The sequence below is a fragment of the Aptenodytes patagonicus genome, chromosome 2 (assembly GCF_965638725.1).
Source record: "Aptenodytes patagonicus chromosome 2, bAptPat1.pri.cur, whole genome shotgun sequence".
In the NCBI taxonomy this organism is placed as follows: domain Eukaryota; kingdom Metazoa; phylum Chordata; class Aves; order Sphenisciformes; family Spheniscidae; genus Aptenodytes; species Aptenodytes patagonicus.
Window position 1 is genome coordinate 160,714,295 of NC_134950.1, and position 23,672 is coordinate 160,737,966.

The following is a 23,672-nucleotide window of genomic DNA, read 5'->3' on the forward strand; positions in this document are numbered from 1 at the left end:
GGGGAAGTTGAGGCTTTGAAAGGTTAAAGGGCTTGCCCAAGATCTGTAAATAGCAAAGACAAATCTCCAAGCTCCATCGCTCCTCCTGTTCTTCCCTTACTCCACCATCATGAATCAGATCTAATCCTGCAACAGAGCTTTATCCCAGGGATTACAGAAATTATTTTAAAAGACTGCATATGGGAAAAATACATAAATCAAAAGTTCTGGCATGAATTCTAAATAACTCAATTTTAAGAAAAGCAGCATTTCAGTTCAATTCTCAGCTCCAGTTATATTCTCTCTCCTAAAAATCAAGAAACTCATTTCAAAATAACCAAGATGAATAAACACTCTTTTCAGCAGAGCAGCAAATCAGGTAGACGGATATCTTAAAGATACATGTTTGAAGTTTCACATCTCATCACTGCCTGCAGCCCTCAAGTCTCAATCCTGACAACAGTCAATAGCTTTTATGAATAAGCATGTTCTGGAAGAGACGCTGGACTAAGTGGCCAGATAAACAGGCAGATAAGATGGTAGAGAAACACAAAACGTCAAACACCCATTTACCACAGGTTTCAGCCCAGGAGCTTGCAGTAATGTTTATGCAGATAAGAAAAAAGATCAAAAAGAAAGCTATGCAAGTAGTTTGGTTCTATTATTTATTATAAGATTTTGGCTTTGTAAATATAAATCAAATATAAGTGTACAGCATTGCCAAGGAAATAAATTATATTTGATATCCATACATTAATATATTCCAGTAAAGCAGACTAAGGAACGAATCTAGTCATAATTCAGTCAAGAATCAGCACAGAACCATACTATTAAATTTCTATGGTATGTGAAGAACAAAACAAGTTTAAGCAATACAGTTCTTCAAATCATATCAAAAGCAAAATGACTGCAAACTCCTAAAGCAATGTTACTAATTTATCATTGTTACAGCTTAAGGATGTAGCCACATCACATAAATTGCTTCTCTTTCACGTAGTATCTTTGAATCGCTCAATCTGAAAAAAAAATAAAATCCAAAGTGTATTACAAAGAGACCGCACTTTTATAGCAAAGGAGGTAGCAGACGGTGGAACAAGAAATAATATAATGGCATGAAGAATTATATGCATTTTGCATTGGACTTATCATTTATATGATAAACAGACAAGTGTACAAAAAAATTGAGACACTCAATTTTTTCTCTTGAAGGAAAGCAGTCTGTTAGATATGGGGTAACTAGTTGGAAGATACTTATTTTAGTAGTAGTATTTTTAGTAGGATTTAGTAGGTTTTTTTAGTAGTTCTGAAAGGGGCTGAAGCAGACAGCAACAGCTAAAACGTAACTCACTACGAAATGCTGTCCTAACAATTTTGGGATGTTACAAGGTGCAGATCTACTTTAATTACAAATAGGGTAAAGCCATTCAGAATCCTACACAACAGGCACATTATCACTAAGAAAATCTGCAAATGAAATTCAGCTTTGCCTTTTCTGGATCTCATCCAGGAGGAGTAGTGGACCTCATCTTCTTTTCTCTTGTAATTAAAAGTCAGATTTCTCTTCTACTCAATTAGTTATTTTTCTGCAAATCTTTATTTTCAAAAAACAACATGGGAAACATCAGGGGTACTTAATTTCCTTCAGGTAATCCATCACATTGATACAATTTTTGTACCTTTAATTCTAGGATGCCTCTAACATTCATGACCTGGTCGCTGCTGTTCTACTTAGCCATAGTATCTGAGTACTCCTCTGGTGACATCAGTTATTTTAGTCATTTTCCCACACCAAGAGCCTCTTCAGTTGTCCAGTTGATTTGCTATAAATTTTCATGGATTATAGGCCACCTCCCCGACATCCTCCCCGTTCCTTGTTATATCTTGTTTCCTGCAGTCGTGGGAAAGGAACACAAGACATTTCATCTCTGCTCTGCCTGATTTTCTTGGTGGTCCTTACTTCCTTTTATTTCCCTGTTTAGTAGCTTTTGATATACAGGGCTTAGAGATATAGGAAAGGGTAAGAGAAGTCCTTCTTCCCAAGAAAGCAGCAAATTAAGCTCCTTTGCCAGCATCTCAAAATGCCCAAAGATTTTCTAAAAAGCAGTATCAACCAATAAATTAGAAATATTTTTTTAAATCACACCGAAACTGCTATGAAAGTTTAGTGCATATAGTGAATATGAAAACACTAATTATGAGGAATAAAAAATAAACTGACTTGTGTTTTTAATTGGCCACAGCTAAAAGCTAGAACAAAGCAAGCAACAGAAGTACATATTGGAAAGCACATTTGATTATTTTAAAATGTTGATACTTTTTATAGGGAGTGTTTTAGCTGCTGTTTCATGTAAGTTTCATGACAAAATGTGAAAAATAATTATATTGTCTCCACTTATTCATTTAAAGAAAACATGCTATTTTTAATAATTTACAAGCTTAAAAAAAGACATTTTCTTCTGAATATATTTCTTTTTATTGTTTTTCTTTAGAAAAGGAAGAGCCTGTGTAAAACCTGCGCAACTAGTTTTTGAGAAAGAATTAAAAGGGACTGCCTGACCTGATAAGCATGCTGGAAGAATCTGCTAAAAGTCTAAGAAATAGAAAAGCTGAGCTGCAGGAAGATAGCACTGACTATTTTGGTACTAAGTCTCCCATCTCATGTGCCACTCCTATCTGTTTTCAGCAGAAATGACAATGCATGGCCAGTTGCTGACAGCCAGCTTCAACAGTATAGCAAAGAAATTTGTTGAAGAAGGTCTGTCCTGCAGGTACGTCCAAGTTCAATTCCTGGGAGTCCTACAGACTTGCTGTGACATCAGGAAAGTTTCTTAACCTCAGTTAAAAAAAGATATAATCTCTGTATTCTTTAGTAGTTCAAAAATTGTCTTCATTTTTATAAAATGGAAAAAACCCCAACATATACATTCTGATTATAATACTCTAGTCATTCTTGAAAGATGGGTATTCAGATTCAGTGAGTGAACACTGAAGAAGCCACTCCTGTTTAATTACTCAAGAAATACAAGAGGGTGTTTCCAAGTGTAGGGCTCATGTTCTATAGCACAAGCACCCTCTGTGCTGAGGTTTGAAACCTGACAGTTTCTGTAAGAACAACATTCAGTTCTCTAAAAAGCTATGAGGGCAGTCCCAGATTTTATCATAGTGAATGCCTCAGCTCGCTGATGACAACAGAACTCCTGATGTCATGGCAAAAAGTAAAGAATGGGCTATGAGCAAATGTAAATTGAAACACATTTCAGTCTTCCCAGAGAAGAGACATTCACCCTGAATGAAGAAATAGTAGTAGAATACTGGTAAGAGAATTGCTAGCAAGATTTGATGTCTCTTGGTGAAGATTTTAAGGAATATTTTTCTCTTGAGGAAGATGATGCTATTTCTCAAGACATTCTTTCACAAGTTATTTGCAGTTTCTCAATTTCAAAATAACATTCATTTAGTTACTAAGTACAAAATTTGCTACCTTTAATGTAGTACTTTCTTTAAAGCTAATCCGAAAATCATAGTAGCAAGCTTTTTTCATGATTTCTATGCCTTAAGCACAATTTCATTTCCTGCTACTACAGGGGTATCATCAACTTGAAGTTCCAGCCATTTTTATAGAGACATTAAACAATTCAGTGTATTAAATCTGCTTGCTTTTTACTTTTGCACTTGCCTTCTTTTTTATCAAAACCACTTTCTCTCCATCCATTGCTCCCACAAAAATAACACGCACTATTTCTTACTTCTAATTTTCTATTCTTCTGGTGCTAAAAGTATTGGCATATTATCTTCATCTTTCTGGTCTTTAGAAGCAGACCTGTCCTCAGAATAAAATCAAAGTGTTTGCCTTAGCAACTGTTCCCCTCTAATTTATACTCCAAATGCCTCGTAATATAGCAAAGTGCTGATACTGCTATTTTACAGGGAGGAAATCATGCCATAGAGAAGTATATTCAAAATCAGTTACAAGCATGAAAGTGAAACAGCATGACTGGTAAATCACTTCAGAAACCTGCTCCATACAGAGCTACTGAAGCCAGTGGTGGCCAGTGCACAGCTTCTGAACCACTCCTGGCTCAGAATGTTTCAGGTGTGGTTCCCATGAGGCTACAAGTCATGCATGTGGCAGCAGGGCCATGCTGATGCAGTGGTGGCTGAATAAATTCAAATTATTGGATTTGGAAGAAACAAGTGAACAAGGGTTGCTGAAGCAAACATCACCCTAGCACTCAACGCTGAGACAAGTCCCAACCCGCATTTCGGGAGCCCTCAGCTCTCCAAAGCATACGGTATGGGGGTTTTGGCTCTTATTCATATAGGAATTTCAGTGTGTAATCCATAGGGTGAGTAAGTTCGGCCATACTTGCCCTATACAGTAAACACTTGAAAAGCAGCCATGACATGACATGTGTCTAATATAGACATCATGACAGGTTCTTCCATCTGAAATGCTAATGATTAGAAACTACAGCCTAGCTTCCAATCTGCATTTACTCAGACTGGCTGTATACAGTCATCCTCATGCCAATATTGGTCTGTGGCTTAAGTGGCTTTTTACTCTCTTCCATAGTCACCTCCTTCTAGACACATTTATAGAGATCATAAGAACCATAGGGATTGATCAGAGACACATTTACTGAATTCCTTGAGTATGACATGAAGCTACTCAAATACAAGGCATACTCATGGGCTAAAGATGGAGAAGGTAACATAGGTAACAGCATAGTTTCAGCCTCTCTGTTGGAACACTAGAGAAATGTCAACATCTAATACACAACAAATCTAAATCCTAGCTTATTAATATAAGCAGACTGTAAATAAGAGTAATAAAGATTAGATATTTTTACTGACTCAGCAAACAGACCTTCATGTTTCAACCAGTTGCCTTCCCATCTAACACACCTGTAAGGCCCACAAATCTCAGTTCTTTCTCTAAATCAAGCTCTGACTAGAAGGACTGAGTATGCTATGAGGAATCTTGAGAATCTTTTACCTTGAAGAAAACATGAAGTATCCTGGGTCTTCCCTGGGGAGCCTTTTTGTTGTGCCCAAGAGAAGGGATCCTAAGGAGAAATGTGTCCTAAGCTTGGGGGCTCTCAAGGTAGGTGTTGGCTAATTGAATCCTTGGAGGGAATGGTCTCTAGTCTTTGGGATCAGGAACAAACCTCAGCTGAGCAAGTTACAGGAATTAATTTAAGGGAGACAGACCGTATGTCTGTTCTCCTGCCTGAAAAGTTTACTGTAATCCACTCTAAGTGATGGGGCAGAGAAAAGCAAACAAGCTGGGCCAAGAGCTCCCATAGTACCTACAGCACACACATCCAACATGGCCCAGTGTCCCTCCTCTACAGTCAATTTTGAGAAAGCAAGGAGGGAAGAGTGACAAGTACTCTGTGGTGAGTAGCAGCTGGATAAGGTTACTAGTGTTTTTTCTGCAAGTCATTTGGCTGAGGATCTTGTAGCCTTGAATGTTTTTATGCTCACAGCACTTTGTAAGATTTATTTTTCAATTTTTTCATTTTACAATTGGGGAACCAATATATAAAAAGCTGTGTTTGGAAGGCCCAGCGGAGGTAGCCAACTTCAGCATCACAATTATGAGCGTGTGCAATTTCAGAAGTCTGACAAGTGGTTTTTAGCCTCTGCCCCCAGTGAAATCAAAATAATTACATCCAACGACTAACACTATGCAGGCTATTCTGCTGTGAATAGTCCTGGGCATCTCCAGTTAGCTTACAGCTCAATGCATTATTTTGGTGACTTTATGCAAAACAGAAATAGCCCCCATCACAAATTTCTACTATAGACAAAAATAACATGAGCACATTAAGCTGCTTTCGCTTGTCACCCCTGATGAACTTCATATGGCAACCAGACCAAAAGCCCCCGCTGAGCCCTCAAAGCTGAATGTGAAACAGAAATATCACAAAAAAACACTGCCAGCATCCCAGAACATGACTCACACTGCTTAACTACCAAATCATTACATTTAGAAGATTCTCGTCTGGGTATTTTGTATGGATAGATCAAGCACTCTGAAACTACATTTGCTGAGGAAAGTAGACTGAGCGCCAGGGCTCCTAACTTGGTACAGTCTCCTCCTGTGCTGGTTAACTTCGGGCAAGTCACTGCGTATCTCTGCATTACCATTTCCAAATGCAAAACTAATTACACTAATCCCCTTTGTGCAGCATTTAAACATCTATGGATGAAAAGAATTATCCTAAGAACTATTTATGTTATTAGAGCAAAGAACTACAATACTATGTGGAAAGCCAGGGCCAAGTCTCTTCTGTCAGTCTATCCCTCGTGACAGGTATGAACTCTTAAGTTCAGAAATTACTACACAATGCTGTTTATAATTGATGTACCTTCCTGAGCAGAGTAAAATGGGGAATTGGTAAGGGAAAACCACTGAAACAACACAGGGAATGATGTTAACTGTCCTAAGGGCCAGATTTTCAAAGATGTCTGAAGACGCAGATGAGGTCCATACGTGGTGGGATTTTCAGAACTAACATTTATTCAAAGTCCCACTAAAATCAATGGCAGCTAAGTAGAGTAGCCTTCGCAGACAGTCCTGCAACTTTAATCACTTTAATCATTGAAAATCTGACCCCAAGCAAACAAACTAAAAAGACATTGTTTAATGCTACTTGTATGACTATTGTGGAAAACTTTTTTAGACAGAAATGTGACTTTTAAATTGCAGTTTAGCAATCCATAAATGCTAATGAAATCCCGTGCTGTCTGCCCTGTGATAATTTTTTCCTATTAAAAGCTTGTTCTTTTTTTTAACCTGATAAGCACATCCCTAGTCTAAGCACATTAATTGTTCAAAGTTTAAATTTATAGTTAAAATAAAAAGAGAGGTCACTTACCAGTAACCAGAATTCTTTGAGACATGAATTCTTCGTGTATTCAAACTAACGAGCTACATATACGTCCTTTCACTTAAGACTAGTCTTATATCTTTGCAATGAATAAGTATATAAGGTACAGGCTGACTGTGCCACTTTCAGTTTCCTCCCAATCATAGAAATAAAATTTGGGGAACTTCCAAAAATTCTGAGGGAGAGCAAAATAATCAAAAAGAAAACATAAATGTGAACTACACACACACACACAAAATTGCCTATTGGTAAATTACCTCTTTTTCTCTTTTTGAGTGACAGTGCACAAGTATAGGTTATCACAGTGACTTAAACAACTACACCTGGCCACTAAGTACCTGAGGTCCTGCAGTCTTTTGTACAAACCACTCCAGCACTTCTTTACCAACATACAGATCTGAGTAATATTACAGCACATGGTGAAGGTAGGGATGGAGCTCCAGATAGCATCATCTCCAATATCTCAACTTTTTCTTAACAATGTTGTATGCTCTGGAGAAGCACTCTGTAGTAACAGCAGGAGATTCATTTTAGCAGTCTGATAGCAAATTTTGACACAGCCTCCAATTGACTTTGAATGGCTGAACTGTTAAAACCTTCAGAAAACACACTTGAATAGCCTGAAGCGTTTGAATGTGTGAATATAGAAGTAGACAACCCCCAGCATAAAAGTATAAAAAACGAATTCTGCTTTAGAGGCAGAACACCAGAAATAAAATTTGGAGATTAAATAAAACCTGTTGATTAAAAAGTATAATTCTACCCTCATTTGAGGCAGAAAATGAAGAAGGTTGTTCATAAGAACATATGTGTCTCCTGCAAAAGCCTCTGAGGAAGTGGCCTTGATGAAAGCAATTGTAAACAGCAAGCCCAAGACCTTAATGAGGCTAAGTGAGAGTTCAAACTGTTTTAGCCTTAAGCAGATATTCCATAACAGGTTTAATAAATGATACAGAAGGAAAAAAATATGGTAAGAAGCCACATGTATCTCCTTCCCAGAATGCGCAGCACGTGGGTGCTGGATGGCTTTCCTTGTTGAAGTATTACTGCCTCTTTCCATAAAAAAAGCCCATAGATGACAAAAAAAGACCCAACTAGACAGACACCGCTAAGTGGGTAAGATCCCTGTCTGCCCCACAGCGCTGAAAGATGGGTCTTCAACCCTTTCACTTACACATGACAGGCTGGCTGCTATCACAAGGACTCGTGATGGCATTTTCAGTGGGCTTGATCCAGGAGAAATAGGTAAAATTATTTAAGCTGGGTTACACAAGAGCTAAAGGAGCTCAGAATAAGTGATCACTGTAGTTATGCTAGATAAGAGCTTAAAGGTTTGGTACTACTGTGTATCTGTGACCTAAAGTGAAAAATATTTTTGTTGGAATTTTTTCCAAAACCAATGCCAAGACAGATATCCCCAAAAACGTTAAACAGACCAAAATAAAAATAGGAAGAACCACAACTTTCAAAAGCACATGCATTGTCCTAAATTTCTTTTGCGTAAGTACATAGGACATTATGTACTACTTTTATTAGCAAATGAAGTCATGTAAAAACAACTACTAACAATAAGAAACATCATTAATACGCAAATGCCAAGATATTTTCAAAACCATTTTTTCCATTTCTAGAAAAATTAAACAAAAAAACCCCAAACCCTCTTTTTGTGAACAATCTATTTGAGATGAATATGATTCCACTCACAAGTACTATTCAAAAACATTTTTCTTGAAAGCATTTTCAAAATGAAAACTGTTTAAAACTTTTTTCCTTGTACTTCTAATATCTGTGTCAAATGGGGTACATCTGGGCTGTGGATGAAGTATCTCTAAGCAGACTTAAGTATTTTTGGAAGAACACTGGGACAGTTCTTGTAAATATTGGACTGCTATTAGACCATATTATGCAATATGGTCTAATATTGGATTATTTTGAACTCCTCTGGAAATCCATTCCAGGCTAATATTGGTTATTAATATCAACAAGTTTTAAGAGCAAGCTTGCAGCTTTAAAGTTCATATTTCTACAGAACAACTCTCCACAACAGGATGTGGCTTGGGTTCTTTTTTCCATCTACCTGTTACTCTACAGTAATACACAGCAAGTTCTTCCTACTGTAATTTAAGCAGGATCCTGAGAGACTGAGTGTTAAATGATAAAATGTGCCTTTGTATGTAGAAGAGGAACATTTCTGTGCCAGCAGATGATTGCCACGTACAGATCTGTGATTGCCTAAGTCCTATTGACATGTATATACACCACCACATAAACTGACTCCCCCTCCCTTGTTGATACACATGTAAAATCCATGCCCAATGACCTTGTAAAAATATATATACAGTTTTAACTACAATACAAACAGGTATTATTTCTCCCACCAGTGCATTCCTGCTGCACAATGTATCATATGTTTAACAGCGCACACTACTCAGCAACTTAACCCATGGTGTAACAGCTTTTGCAGGAGTGTCTTCTACAAAGCATTCTTGAACTACACCTCATCCCGTTTCTTTTCTCATCCCTCCTAGATCTATCTAGTTTTCTCACCTCTCTCCTTTGTCTCCATCACCCCTTTGCTGTCTTCTTTTACACTTGCACTTCATGGACTGCACTTTCTCTTCTACTTCATGAACTCCGAAATCCTACCTCTTCTATGAATGCTATTACTGAATGTGCCACTGTATTTTTTCTGTACTGTGTCATGCCACTCTATATTTATTCATGCACAAATACTAAATGTAATTTGGAGCAGGGATTTTTGTAACTTTTTTATCCTGTGCTGTTATTTTGTAAACTGCCAAGTACATATGCATTACTATGTAAATAAACAACAGTAACAAAATCCAGAGGAAACTTTACAGAAACTAGGTAGTCAGAATGTAATTACCCAAACTGGAACTTGGCCAAGACGAGAGGGCAAGCATCCTTACTCTTGTGCAAAGTGCCAACGGATCACACAAATGGCCTGAATGAGTCAAAATCATAATTATATAAATATGTACTTGACATGAAATTTCCAAACACAGTATACCATCACCTATCACTTTTTAATTATCTAGCATACCTGTCATGGGTGCTAGAGCCTCATTAGCAAACACCTTCTCAGGGCTACCTCCCATTGCAGCTTGCTGTAGCCTGTGACGCAGGAAGTGAAGGTCGTCATTTAAATTCAAGACAAAACGATTGTAAAGACAAAGCACATTCTGCCCGAGATGTGGGGCTCCTGTGACAACGGCTAACCGGCAGCTCTCCACCGAGTTTGGCAGTTCAGTTAATTTCATTAATTCAGTGGAACTCGGAAGAAATGCTCAAAAACAGGGCTGTAACTTCAAACTATCAAGAGCTCTTTTGTTTCTTAGGTTTAGTAATGTAGACATGAAAAGGTTTGATACCCATTGTAATATTGTACTTCATTTATTTGTTTGATAATCATCTGGCCACCACACCCACCAGAATGGACTGATCTCAAGGGACACTTGTTAACTCTTGTTAACTTCACCTGTAGCTAAACACCCTTTCCCTTGATGACTCCTAAACTGTAATGCAGCCACCCAAAACCTTTTTCAAGAGGCATCTTCAGCTCCTGGAAAAAAATGCAAGTATGTTGCATTAACAGTGACTTTTTGCTTTTATTATCACTCAATTCTCATCTTCCTTTGCCACGCAGCTGGCATTTTTTTTTAACATCGCTGAGTTGCCTTCCATGACTGAAGTCCCTATTTACTGGTAAAGAAATACACAGTGTGGACACAGCATATTCATCTGAGTTTGCAGCCTATTCAATGCTCTTCCAAAAGTAAGAGAGCAAAAGTATCAGATCCCTATTTAATCTGCCTTGGTGCACTGAGGTCTTACTCAGCAATGGGATGGCATTCATAAAACCTTTAGTCAAATTCCTCCTCTACAGTTGGACTCCTCATGTATATACATCATAGTGTGTTAGTTAAACAAAGGAATCACATCTCAGAGTGCCCACATGAAAGTTTAACAAGAAGTTGTACCAAAATTGTCATAGACTAATACAATAAAGCAGAGGAGGTATTAAAATAGTCTGAGTATGAAACCACTGAATAATTTGCTTATTAAGAAAACACTGCAAATACGATGAACAACTGACCCCTTCCTCTAAATAGAGTGTCTCTGCTGAAGGTATAGTAACACTGAGAGATACTTAACATGATCATAACCGCTCGTTTGATGAAGCTTTCAGTGTACATCAGGAAAGCACAAGGAAGTAAGCCAAGGGACCCAGGCGCAGACAGACAGAATTAGCATCTCTGGATTCTTAGCTTTCATTTAACAGGAGGGAAATACAGTTCCCATCTTCACATGAAACATGACTTTCTTTTTCCACCTGCATTCAGACAGACTAAAACAATACCTCAGAAGAGCATGAACTTCCCTTTTCATCTCTGTAGGGAAATAACTGAAAGGCGCACAGGTGACCCTTTAAAAACCGCTACTGCCAAGTGCATCACTGCCAAAGAATTTACCGTCTCTTTTTATACAAGATACTTGCCTACTGCATACCAAGAAGAGGTTTATTTCATTGTGAGTAGCCCCCTCTCAGAAAATACAGGACACTTAAGAGCATCACGACAATCTTTTCCTCTGCTTTTCACTGCCACACATTAGCTGTTGCCATATTTATTTCCCTTTTTAAATATCTGGATCGCTGGGCTTCTACTATTGCAGCACTTACAGTCTAGGAAATTAGTTTCCTACTGCTGCTGGATACCTAAAATACAGACTTTTCCCACTTTTTTACATGATTATATTTAAAATAAAAGAATAAGCCATTTTTTAGAGTATTTTTTAATTTCAGAAAGTTATTTGGGGTTATATTTTTAAAATGTGGCTTTCATTTTCATGCTCACAAACTACGTCTGTTATGAAAATATTTAATAGCAAGCTGCTGCCTAATTAGATGACTTAATGTTGCAAAACTCTGTATATAAAAGCAAAAAAACTGCCAAAGATCAAAATCAGGTTTTTTTCCTTTGTTTGTGATGATGTGCATTTTTTTCTATTTATATTATGTATAGAAAAAAAAAAGAGTTGAATGATAAGACCATGAATTCACATTGCGTTTTCTTTTATATTGTTTATAAGTTAACTGGGATGTTTATAGTTTGTTTGCTTTTTTCCTATTTTTTCTTTTTTTTTTTTTTGCAAAAGTGACATTTAGAAGCCAATAACCCAAAGTATATTACTGAACTCTTTAACAGTGTCCGATAGGTAGATGACCTAGCTGCAGTGTGATTAAGTAATCTAACTGCTAGATCAATGAATGCAGCATGAATTAAAATGGCTGCAAGCTTCTCCAAGCATAAGATTAGAGATCCTAAAAAAGGTTTCTCTTACTTTTTATTTTACATTTCAAAGAAAATGTAACCATTTATTTAAAAAAAAAAAAAATCCATGTTTTCCTGACAGGAATAATACAATATTATTATAATATATGGTGACTAAACCATATATTTTTATTGTCAAAGATCAGACTACATTTTGCCATTCTCACACTGAATAACCTCATTCAAGGAAAAAACAGTCTCTGCTCAAGAAACACAATGATGCTAGGATCTGGCCCAAAGTGAACTGTAATCTCACACGTGAAGATAATGAATGTTAATTTAAAATAATGTTCTTTCAACTGCAGGGTTTTTTTCATATAATCAATCAGGCCTGAAAATGTGTGCATGCGCTCTCGCACGCGCTCTCTCTCTGTCACTCATACATAAACACTTCATTATATATTCTCATTCCCAGACATTCAGAAGAAAATTTTCTGCAGGTGTAAACTAATATTACTCCACTAAAGTCAACAGTGCTGCACCAAATTATGTCAGCAAAGACACGGTCCTCTCTCACATATACTGTGACATGTGTACCTCGACTTTCACTTAATGCGCACTTCACACCAAACTCTCCCTTTCTTCTTTTCATACGTGCATGTCCCAGCTCTTATTTGCACTCAACAGACAACCACTATGGCCTTTCATTAACTCACCCCTCAAGGTCTCTTATCTCCATCAAATACTGCGTGGACATGCAGGTATACATGGCTCTTTTCTGTAACCGAGGCAGGAGCTCTCAAGTAAATACCAGAAGAGAAAGAGCACTGCAGTGGGAGGCTGCAAGGCATTTGGAGAGGACAGAAGACCAGGCTTGACCCAAAAAAGGGTTATTCAGTTATTATCGTGAAGAGATTTTACAACAGTCCAAAATGGAGTTTTGGAATAAATATAAATTTTTATGCGTAAAAGCAGGAACCAAGATCTAAATGTCTGGGAACTACTATGGGGGAAAAAAGTATTCTATAGCTTTCTATATCAGAAAATTGGGTAATTTTTGGCATCTTTCTGGAAGACATTTGAGATTGGCAATGGCTGGAGACAAGACTCTGGATTACACAACATGCTAGTTTGATCAAGAAAGGCAGTTCTCACGTAAGAAGAGTCAAGCGGAAATTTGGATACCACTCCTTCCCACAGGCCCAGGAAACACTCTAACTGCTTATCCACTAACTTGGCAGAGCAAACACTGTTCTGCTTCTAGGCTCCTTGGTGCACCTGCACTCAAAGCATCTGTGCCATCAATTACCTTTAGCTGATATTTATCAATGTTTCCTCTGCCACTATAAGGGACAAAAATCACTCAATTCTATTGAAAGCTACATGTCTTCAGAAGTTAGTGCTGCAAGTTAGGTTTATACTTGGATGATTTGTAAATGGGTTATTTTCATAAAACCTTTTAAAACTGTTGAGAAAAAGAATGTCAGCATGGATTAGAAAACCTAATAAAACTGGCACCTGGAGGTACTTCACTGATAATCCATATTTCCTAAAAGTACAAGTTGAATAACAAGAGGAGATCTCACGTCTGGAATCAGAGAGAAGTTAGGAGTATGCTTCCAATTAGGAGGTTTTATAAAGAAGCCTTCTGGGAGCCAGCGGAGTAGAAAGTGCGCAGGAAAAGGCAGAATCTCTTTCTTACAACAAATATTTCCTGTAAGTCTATTTACTTCAGGTCAGTGTAAGAAGAAGAAGACGACAAAGCTAAAAAACTGAGAGATGCAATTACAGATTGAGAGCGTCCATGTTTCTTGCTTTCCAACACTGTCAGTCTGAAATGCTTCCAGGTATGCATCAGCACTCTCCTTCAAAAAGGTATGTCAGTGAAATAAAACAATCTTTGTTTTTTAACAAGGAAACAAACAAGATTTTAATACTTATGGTTGTTTTTAAACAATCTGACATTACATTCTAGTCAGACTGGTAAGAGGTCAGACACTGTGAGTTACCAATGAACAAAGTGTACATCTGTCGTGGTTTAACCTCAGTCGACAACATCCCTTCTCACTCTTCCCTACATTTTACCAGGATCAGGAAAAGTTTTCAGAAAGCTATTTTGATTGGTGAAAATAATTTAAAATTCTTTTTTATTGAGAAAATGTTTGTGTCAATGCCAAATTATTCAGTGTGCTGTATTATCTTCCTATGTCAGCTTGCACATGATGACTGACACTGAAACATCCAGCTTCCTGAGAAAAGGTTCATGCAGTCGATTCTTAGGAATGTCCTAAAGTCTCAACTATAGTTATATGAAGCTAAAAATGGTGCCAGTCTGGTTCCTGTGAAAACAACTAATAACAATTATTTGCTTTTAATTAACACAGAAAAGAAAAAATGTCTTCTGAGATATCTGAACTGCGTAACAAAGAAAGAATAGAAGCACAAGGTGAGGAGAACATTACTCCTTCTAAACTCCTTGTGGCACACAGCAAAAAGGATTGTCTAGATTTTGCAGGTAAATGCTAATGAACAGGATGAGTCAAGGTAATTTTCGGAATTCACAGGTTTTTAATTTATGTTCTGTGATAGAAAAAAAAATCATGTGATTATTAAACTTGCTTTCACATACATGATTTCCATAATTTTGAAACTACGTTAAAATTCTCAGTTTCCTGTCGTATCTGTTTCCTAGCTTTCCTAATGTAAAAATAAACCTTTCTTCTCATAATGGTATCAGCTTTTCCATTAAGAATCCTTATATTTCTTCTTTCACCAGTTTATTTATAATTAAGGCTTTCTATAATATACAGATATACAGAAAATGTTAAAAGTCTCTAATAGAAAAATGTTAGCCATGTTTCCTCTGTTCTTTTCATAGATACTATAAATTCCTTCAAAGACTAATGTACATGTAGGAAAAGTGCTTTAACTTCAATGGGAATAATCTTCAATGTAAAATTTAGTGTGTGCAAAAGTCTTTTTAAAATAACAATAGTCATACTGTTGATATTCAAAAGGCATGAAAAATGCCTACGTAACATTGCATACTCCAGCAGAAGAATCAAAAATATAACATTACATAAAATTATATAGGCAAAACAAATTGTAACTGTGCTCTTCCCTGAATATTGGAGTTGTATGTAAAGTTTTAATTTTTAAAAATATTTTATGAAAATAAACTTGATTCATCAGTATGCTCCAAGGCCTATGTACTTTTATGCCTGTGGGAAACAAGTGCTTGTATGATCAAGGTCTCCATCATTATATTAATATTAATCTATTGGTAACAATGAATTTTCTGCAGTGAACATCATCAATTTTCATCAGTGAACAATCAGTGGCCTGTGATTACATCTTATGAAATAGCAATTCTTTTGTTTTGATTTTGCACAATTTTGAACCTGAATCTTAAGTAATTGGTTGGGGAGAGGAGATTATGCATAAACACTGGGTTTAAGCTTGTCCCTGAAGTTAATGATGGCTCCGAAGACACCGATCTCAAACTTAACAACCAACCAAAAGGAAAACCGGAGAAACAAAACCCCCACCATTCTGAGGTAAAATTTCAACTTTAATTTGTGCATGTGAATGCACGCACTGCAATGTTACGCAGCAAGACACAGACTATCTCCTCTTCGGAAGTTTTATTTTACTGACAATGACACCAAGAAAATAGTAATAAGGCACAGTCAATCCAGACTTGGCTGTTACTTGGTTTCTGACTTGAGAAACATCTGTGATTGTTGTAAACAGGTATCTGTAGTGTGACATCCTCTCTTACTGAATGCAGAAATGTTGTGTGAGACTTAATAGAAAATGATGATAGCGTGCTAAGAAAGATAAAGCTCTCTTGTCTCTCAGATCTTGTCAAAGATTTGTTGAGCAATAAACATATCTTACATCCTTTTAATTTATTTTTCACTGTATATTATTTCTAGATACTTCAGGATTCTGCTAATCATTTTCCCTCAACCCCATTTTGTTTCACTTCATTGCTTTTCCAAAAGGTTCCAATAAAGCCTAACGCTGGAAGATAAGAATCGCTCTGCTAAAATTAGCGAACTAAGTACCATATCCCATGAGTCACTGCATGCGACTCCCATCCACCTATCTTTAAGACCAGATAATAATGCTGTGCTGTAAGTGCACGACATCAAAGTACAAATACCCACTTTCCAAAATGCTGCTTTTGAGTACTACATCTACTAGCAGACTCCTATGGTCTGTAACCAAAACATTAGTTGTTAGCTGCATTAAAATCATATATTTGAATATAAGGCAAGTTGGTTTCATGTTTATTTCTAACGTACTAACAAAGGAAAAGGAAATGAAGCATGGGAGAAATAAGAAGTAAACAGCAATAGGTTTAACTCTTCTTTTTTAAAATTACTAGATCTCAAATCAATAGTATCCTATTATGGACAAAAATGAATTAACACAGTGAGACCAGTTCTTTGCACGCAAAAAATGCTATTTCCACAGAAAGGGTGAATGGGATGTTACTGGTATTTTTGTAGGTATGCTTGACTTCATTTTTTAACCAATAAGTGGATTTTAGCACTTCAGATTTCACTGTCTCTGGTGCTAAAATTATTTGTTAAGAATTAGTTTTATCTCATACTACAATTGAGAGTTGTATGAAGAGTCCTAATCATTAATTCACAATGTTTTATTCCGCAATTATATAATCCTGGAATTTAACATTAAGTATAGTGTAAAGGTATATGGAAAGATATTCTGACTGTTGGTATACCAGTAACAATATTTTTTAATATTTTTAAATATTTTTGGAATTTTGAAATTACAAATATTATGGTCTTGCTATTTTAACCAATAACATACTTTAAATTCAAATTACATGTCTCTATACTTTCATAGCAGAAACTTCTGCACTTTGGTGAAGTAGAAAATGAGGGATTGGAAGAAAATCAAACCCAGTCTTTTTGTACACAAAACTCTCAATAACTACACTTTGGATTTATCTACGTGGTACAGCTATAGGATCAGGCTCTGACGGGGTATTACCAAAGCTGGCTGACCTAAAATTAGACGCCATGAGCTTTAACTTGGGTTCATGGACATGTCACAGTGTTATCACCACTGTGCCTGCTGTCATCTGCCCACAAGAGTAAAAGACCCTGTTCGTCTCAGGGAGAAAAAAGCAGGAGAGACATAAAAAATATGAATGAAATCTTACTAAAACATAAGGAAAAAATCAGCCTCTAGCATAGCTTATGATTCAGGTTAGTTCACCCTTTAATAACTCATGTATTTAAAGAAATTGATTGCAGCCATCTTACATCAAAAAGCATTTCAAGCCAACTGTGTGTGTTAGCATGACTTCAGACTTCAGTGAAACAGTATAGTTGGAACAAGTAGCTTATTTACTCCTTTTGAAACAAAAATAATGCTAAAAATCCATTATGCAGTTATTTCTCTAGTTTCACCCCTAAAAAAATATTCTTCATATAATTCAATATTCACAGCTTAGTTAAAAATAAATAAGTAGTAAGACAGAGTTCAGACTCAATTAACTCAATTAACTTGATGGCAGACATTGGTTTAAACAGATGATAAAACTATGTTTAGAGACTAGAATTGAAAATGTGGAAAAAATCGGCTCGGCCCAGCGCTGGTGTCGCAGGGAGATGCATACAGAGAGGCCTCTGAAATCAGAGAGCTCCGTGTGCCATAGGAGTTCACCCATTCAGGCTAGAGGCCACAGTGTTTATTATACTGTACACAGCCACTCTGGTATCTATCAATCTACTTCCAGTTACCTCCACTACATCCAGGAATGAAGGGTTTTTTTGGAGGAATGTTATCCTCCACCATTTAAAGACAAATTTGAGCTTTATTTCAAGAAGTTTTCCACACTTGTTTTGCATTTTGTATAGATGACAAGATATTCCTTCACCCACTGCTGAACTTGCATCTTTATACTGCACTGAAAATTACTGAAAACTTGTTTTAGGAATGTAAGAGTTAACTTATTAAGGAATTCCTGCAAAATGGAATCATTACCTCATCTTATAAACTACCTATTTTGCAGGCTGTATTCTCCCGACTGGCAGATTAAACCTTAGAACAATAACCCAATTATGAGCTAAATTTACATTCAACTGATCAAAAATCATCCAGAACCTGACAAGAACAATCTTTGTTCACAACGTTTAGCACAAGGAACACTGACAGGCTAAAATGTATGAGCTATATAAAAGATGACATATGTTGCACTGCCCAGCTACCAAGGGCACCACGCTCCAAGTACTACGCAAGTACTATGGGAGTGTTCATCACATCCTGAGACTAAAAAAAACCCAACAAAAACCAACACAAAAAAACCCTGCAGATAAAGAACATGATCAGTCATTAGCTCCTAAACAACCAGTGCAAGAAGGATGGCTAAAGAAAGTTGTATTCCATAGAAGGAAAACCACCCCAATTAATAAAATCAGTGGTCAGAATTCAAAAGAAATGTATATATTTACTGGATAGACACGGGAAAAAGAATTGCTCCAACAATTCTGATTTAACTCTTGCAAAAAATAAAACCCATCTACTTTATCTCATTCAGGAGAGTAAACCCTTGTACACATCTGGCCAGTAATTTTAAACAACTCAGCATTTTATGAACCAAGTTCATCACTGGTGTGAGCCACATATACTTTGCATAGATTAATTTTGTCTATAGTTTGACTTAGCATTTGTAACAACATACATTACGGATAAAAGACTTATTTTACTGACACTTATGCCACTCTGGAGCTAGCTAAAAAAACATTTAAGAAGAAAATCAGAAGTTTACTGACGACATCTTCATCATCACCCTGTCCCTCTTTCAGAACTTTTATCTTGGACAGATTCACTGTCTGAAGTCCTTACACGCTTCCAGAGCTAAATGCTCTGAAAGACTGTGGAAGGTAGTAACTATGAAAACTAGTTACAGGTATATCCAAAATTTGTGAACTTTAGTTGACTGAAGTTGGGTACTCAATTCCAAAACAAGTCTCCTAATTCAAAAATTTCCCGATTCTCAAATTGTGTGAAATGAGACAATTGTCTAACAAACTAGACAATGCAAACATTTACGGAGAGGTTTAGATGCCTAAAATTAAGAAAACATCTTCAAATGTTGTCTTTTATCTATTTCTTTTAGTATTTCATCCTAATTCAGAGATTGCAGATAGCACAGTTCAGTGGTCCCCGAGCTGTGGTTCACTGGTAGAAATGCACAACAGTCTAGATGTAGCCTAAGCCACTTCAAGGTGAGATTGAGGCCAAATTCATTGTCCATCCACATTGTTTTCTTCTCCAGGAGCACCATGTCACTAACAGCACCCAGTAGGTTATATTTACCTGCAAGGTGGAAATGCTGAGCACACTTCACAGCCTTTCACCATCTCATTTGCTCTTGAGATGATGTTAGGCTGACAAGATGATCCAGGCTCTTCCCCTGCGGAAGCCTCAAGTCTCTCCTAAACAGTCCCTTCTACTCTCTGCTACAAGGGCAGACGGGACCCCCAAGAAACCTGAACACTAGCTGCATACAGACTGCCTACCACCTACAAATAGGATGGACACACAGCACCAGATTACAGCAAACGACCTAGCAGTCACATATTGGGTGCACAGCAATTACAGTCATGAAATTCTTGTTACTTCTGTAGTGTTAAATTTTTCCTGAAAAGTTACAAGTATTGCTCTGGCTCACAATACATAAGGACCAAGACAAACTACTAAGAATTTTAGTTCATGATGAACAAACTCAATGTTTTTTTACATTTATATTTAAAAATAATAGCTGTAAGTGCTCGCTTAGATTAAAAAAAAAAATAAACACATCAGCTTCACTGGTATGGAGGGCACTTCCCTGTTAAATTAGTGCTATAAAGCTCCAAACTGTGGAAGAAGACCATCTTCTAGCACACCACCAAAGTCTTAAGACCCCCACTCAACATCCACACACTCACAACTCCCCTTACATAACTGAGTTCATCACTAGGTAATTTCCATCACACTATCCAGCTCATGAGATGGAGTGGAAGAGCCATTTTTCTCACTCAGTCCCTTGGTGCTGACCCCAATACCAAATATCAGTTGCAGATGCCTCTTCTTGACGGCAGAGACCACCATTCATAGCACGATCATCAAAAAGTCATCAACACAGCAACTTTTTTTCCCTCTCATTAAAACCAAACTCACCATCAGAAAGATAAAGTGCTCTCTGTTGTACAACCTAGCCCATGAACCATTCCCTTCCCCATACAAATATCTGGTCAAAGCAGAGAGAGTTTGTTTAGGCATGGAAAAGCTGGCATTAAACATAAATCCACGCTGGGAATTATTTTGTGGGTACTTTCACTTTTATACAAAACAGCAGTCCGCAAATGGTCTACTTCCCTAAAGACTTTCTGTAGCGCGCTCAGAATGGTTGATAACAAAATAAAAAAAAAAAAAAAAATGTGGAGAGATGCCAGGTCCTTCACGCTGAAGGATGAGGGACTAGAAAAACCCAAGGGACTGCAACCTGAACCACAAACTGGCATTTCCACTCCCACTCTTCCCCCCTCCCGACACCTGTCTCAGTGATCACCCCTAAAGAATTAAACAATTTCCTACAAAGAATAGCAACAGAAGTGCAAAAAAATCAGCATATCTAGGACAAGAGAGCATTTTCTACTTTTGGTCCTTTCCACTGCAGTAAGATCTTCTCAAAACTACAACAAATAGTATTACTCCTACAATACAGAGACCGTGGCAGATGATTCCAGGGTGTTAAAATGCCAAATTATACAATTATAAAACCAACCAGCACCAAATTAAATACTTTTTCACCCCTTTCCCTCTTCTCAAGCCACCCCAGCTCTAGCCTTTGCAAAGTTCTGTTTGCCATGTTCGCAGAAGACAAACAACAAATTCCCAAAGTCTGCTGTTTTCCGGATAAGCCCCAAAAGACACACAAAGTTTCCGAAGTCCTTAACATCAGTATTTTACAGGGGGACTGTTCTCTGAAACGCATGGAAGGTTAGGAAAGCGCGCTGAAGCTCCCCATCATCCTTACCATGGGAAACCCCACAACTACGCTTGCATCCTTTCCCCGTAAAAGAAAGGAGAGACACACAGGCCTCTGGACAACCCCTGAGGTAGGGGAAGAAGGAAAACACCTCACAAAGTGAACCGAGGGGATTTATTTGGAGACACGGTTTCGGGGACACACACACACACAAAAAAAAACCAAAAGCACCAAAAGCAAGCCCCTCAGTAGTTCATATTCTCCCAAAATCCGACCGCCGAGTCCGGCGGGGCTCCGGGAGGGCCCTTTCTGCCTGGGGGGAGCGAGTGAGCTATTCCTGAAGGGCGCGGGAGGGCCCCGGCCCGCAGGCAGCGGGGCTCCCCGCACGCCCCTCGCCCGCAGCAGGGGTAGCCGGAGGAGGAAAGCGAAGAAATCGTCCCTTTTTCCCCCCGCGCCCTACCCCGGAGCAGATGGGGAGGGCGAGGAAGCCCCCTGGGCCGTGCCAGGGGACGAGGCGCTCCGCCAGCAGGGCGATCCGGAAAGCCGGGGGCCCCCGTCCCCCGCCTGTCCTCTCGGCAGAGCCGGGCGGTAAGGCCGTCCCAGCCGCGGGGGTGGCGCAGCCCGCCCGCAACCGCCCGGGGGGAAGAGGGCTGGGGCTCTAAGTTCACCCCTTTCCCCGTCCTCTCCTCTGCCGCCCCGCGGGGAGGGGTAGCCATGGCCCATCTCCCGCTGCGGCTGGCCTGCGGGGGCCCGCCGTCTCTCTCCTGTGGAGACTCGGCGCTGTCGAGCAGCTGCCATTACTCGGGCCAAGACCCGTCCTCCCAGCAGACATCCCCCACCCTAGCGAGGAAATGCGGGGGTGGCGGGGGTGTGTGTGAGAGAAAGGAAAGGAGGGGGGGAGTGGGGAGCAAAGCGGTCGCCCCGCGTGTGGGAAAAGAGCGGGGCTTGGGGGGGTGACGGGGCTGAGGCCGGGCTGCGCCACACCCCGCTCGGCCTCGCCTCTCACGCGAGTCCCCGGCTCCCCCGCTCCCTACAGGCCCGCGCGGAGCGTTGAAGGCAGCGATTCTCTTCTGCGCCCCTCTCCCCACCCCATCTCCTCCCGCCCCGACCCCGGGCTGACTGCAACTCGGGACGGGGGCGCGGGGGACCCGCCGCCGCCTCCCAGCCGAAATCCGACCGGGGAAGGTGTGGAGACAAAAATAATCGCCGTAAATAACCACACGCGCTCCGCCGCCGTCCCCTTCTCCTCGATTTCCAAGCGGGCTGCGAAATAATCCTGCCCACTCCGAAAAATGAAATAATAATAAAAAAAAAAATCCCGCCTTCCATCTCCCCCCCCGCAGCCCCACACATTTTATTATTAAGTATAATTGCTCCCCCCTCCCCATATGGCACCCCGCGGGGCAGGATTGCCCCCTCCCCTGGTGACCAGCCTTTCCCCTGTCCCCTCTTCCCCATCTCCTTGGAACAGTGTGTACATGATTTTGTAGTTTTTTTAAGGCGCCATGTTTATAATCCTCCATCATATTAAAAAAAAATCCACCCAGCATGAGACACGGCGTCTCCCGCACCCCAAAGCCAGGGAGGCAGACACAGAAATATCCACAGGGCTGTAAATTCAGCCCCCCCCCCGCACACACCCCCCTCCTCCCCAGCCTTAAAAGTCTCTCTCACCTTGTGCTGCTGCCGCTGCTTCTGCTGCTGCAGGGGGGGAGAAGTTAAGCCAGGGGAAACTTTTCAATCCCTTCCCCAGGCCGCTGCTGCCTCCTCCTTCCACATATTTTTCCCCTCAGAGTTTTATTGTGTCTGAATTTTCTCTCTCTCTCTCCTCTTCTGTCTGTCCACAGTTCAGGTTTCTGGGGTAAACAGGGTTTAGGATGGTGTTAGGGATATTTGGGAGAAGGAGAACTCTAGTGGTGTCTGCTGGAGTTGCTGTTTGTTTCTTTTATTTTTTTTTTAATAATACATTTGAAACGGATCTTTATTTATTATATATCTATTTTATCATACTCTTAGGTCTGGACCCTATCTTATTGCAGAGGAAAAATGTGCCGCTTATCTGGCCCTGATACAGGCAAATTCCTCCTATCAGGAAGTCCAACTTGGAGAAATTCCGGATAACGTTTTCAAAAGTGGATACTCACCTTGAGCAACAGAACCTAAAACATACAGAATCAGTGGTCTGTCTCAGAGTTGGCTATATAGTGCGAGCTGTAGATCCACACTTTAACTGCAGGATTGGGAGATATATAGTAATATGAAATATATAAATTCATAGGTGCATATATATATGTAAGTAGCAAGAAAACATGTACATTTTATCCTGTTTTTATATGGTCTCTGAGATAAATACTAGTAATAATAAATGCCTAAGCAAATACATTCTAAAGTTTCTGAAATACTTCAGGAATTGTTTAATGGAAAAGTAACATACTTCACAATTAATTAATCTTGACCAGAAATGCGACATACTTTATTAAAATACAC

At 39.0% G+C, this 23,672-nt stretch overlaps 1 protein-coding gene across 4 annotated transcripts in view; it reads right to left on the reverse strand.

Annotated features, from left to right (window-relative positions):
• Window positions 1-23,058, reverse strand: part of ZMYND11 (zinc finger MYND-type containing 11) — a 108,217-nt gene extending 85,159 nt beyond the window's left edge. For all 4 annotated transcript variants that reach the window (XM_076331904.1, XM_076331902.1, XM_076331903.1 and 1 more), the window contains exon 1: window positions 22,860-23,058. The gene's annotated coding sequence lies outside the window, so the exon portion shown is untranslated. The remainder of the gene's footprint in view (window positions 1-22,859) is intronic.
• Window positions 23,059-23,672: the final 614 nt, after the last annotated feature.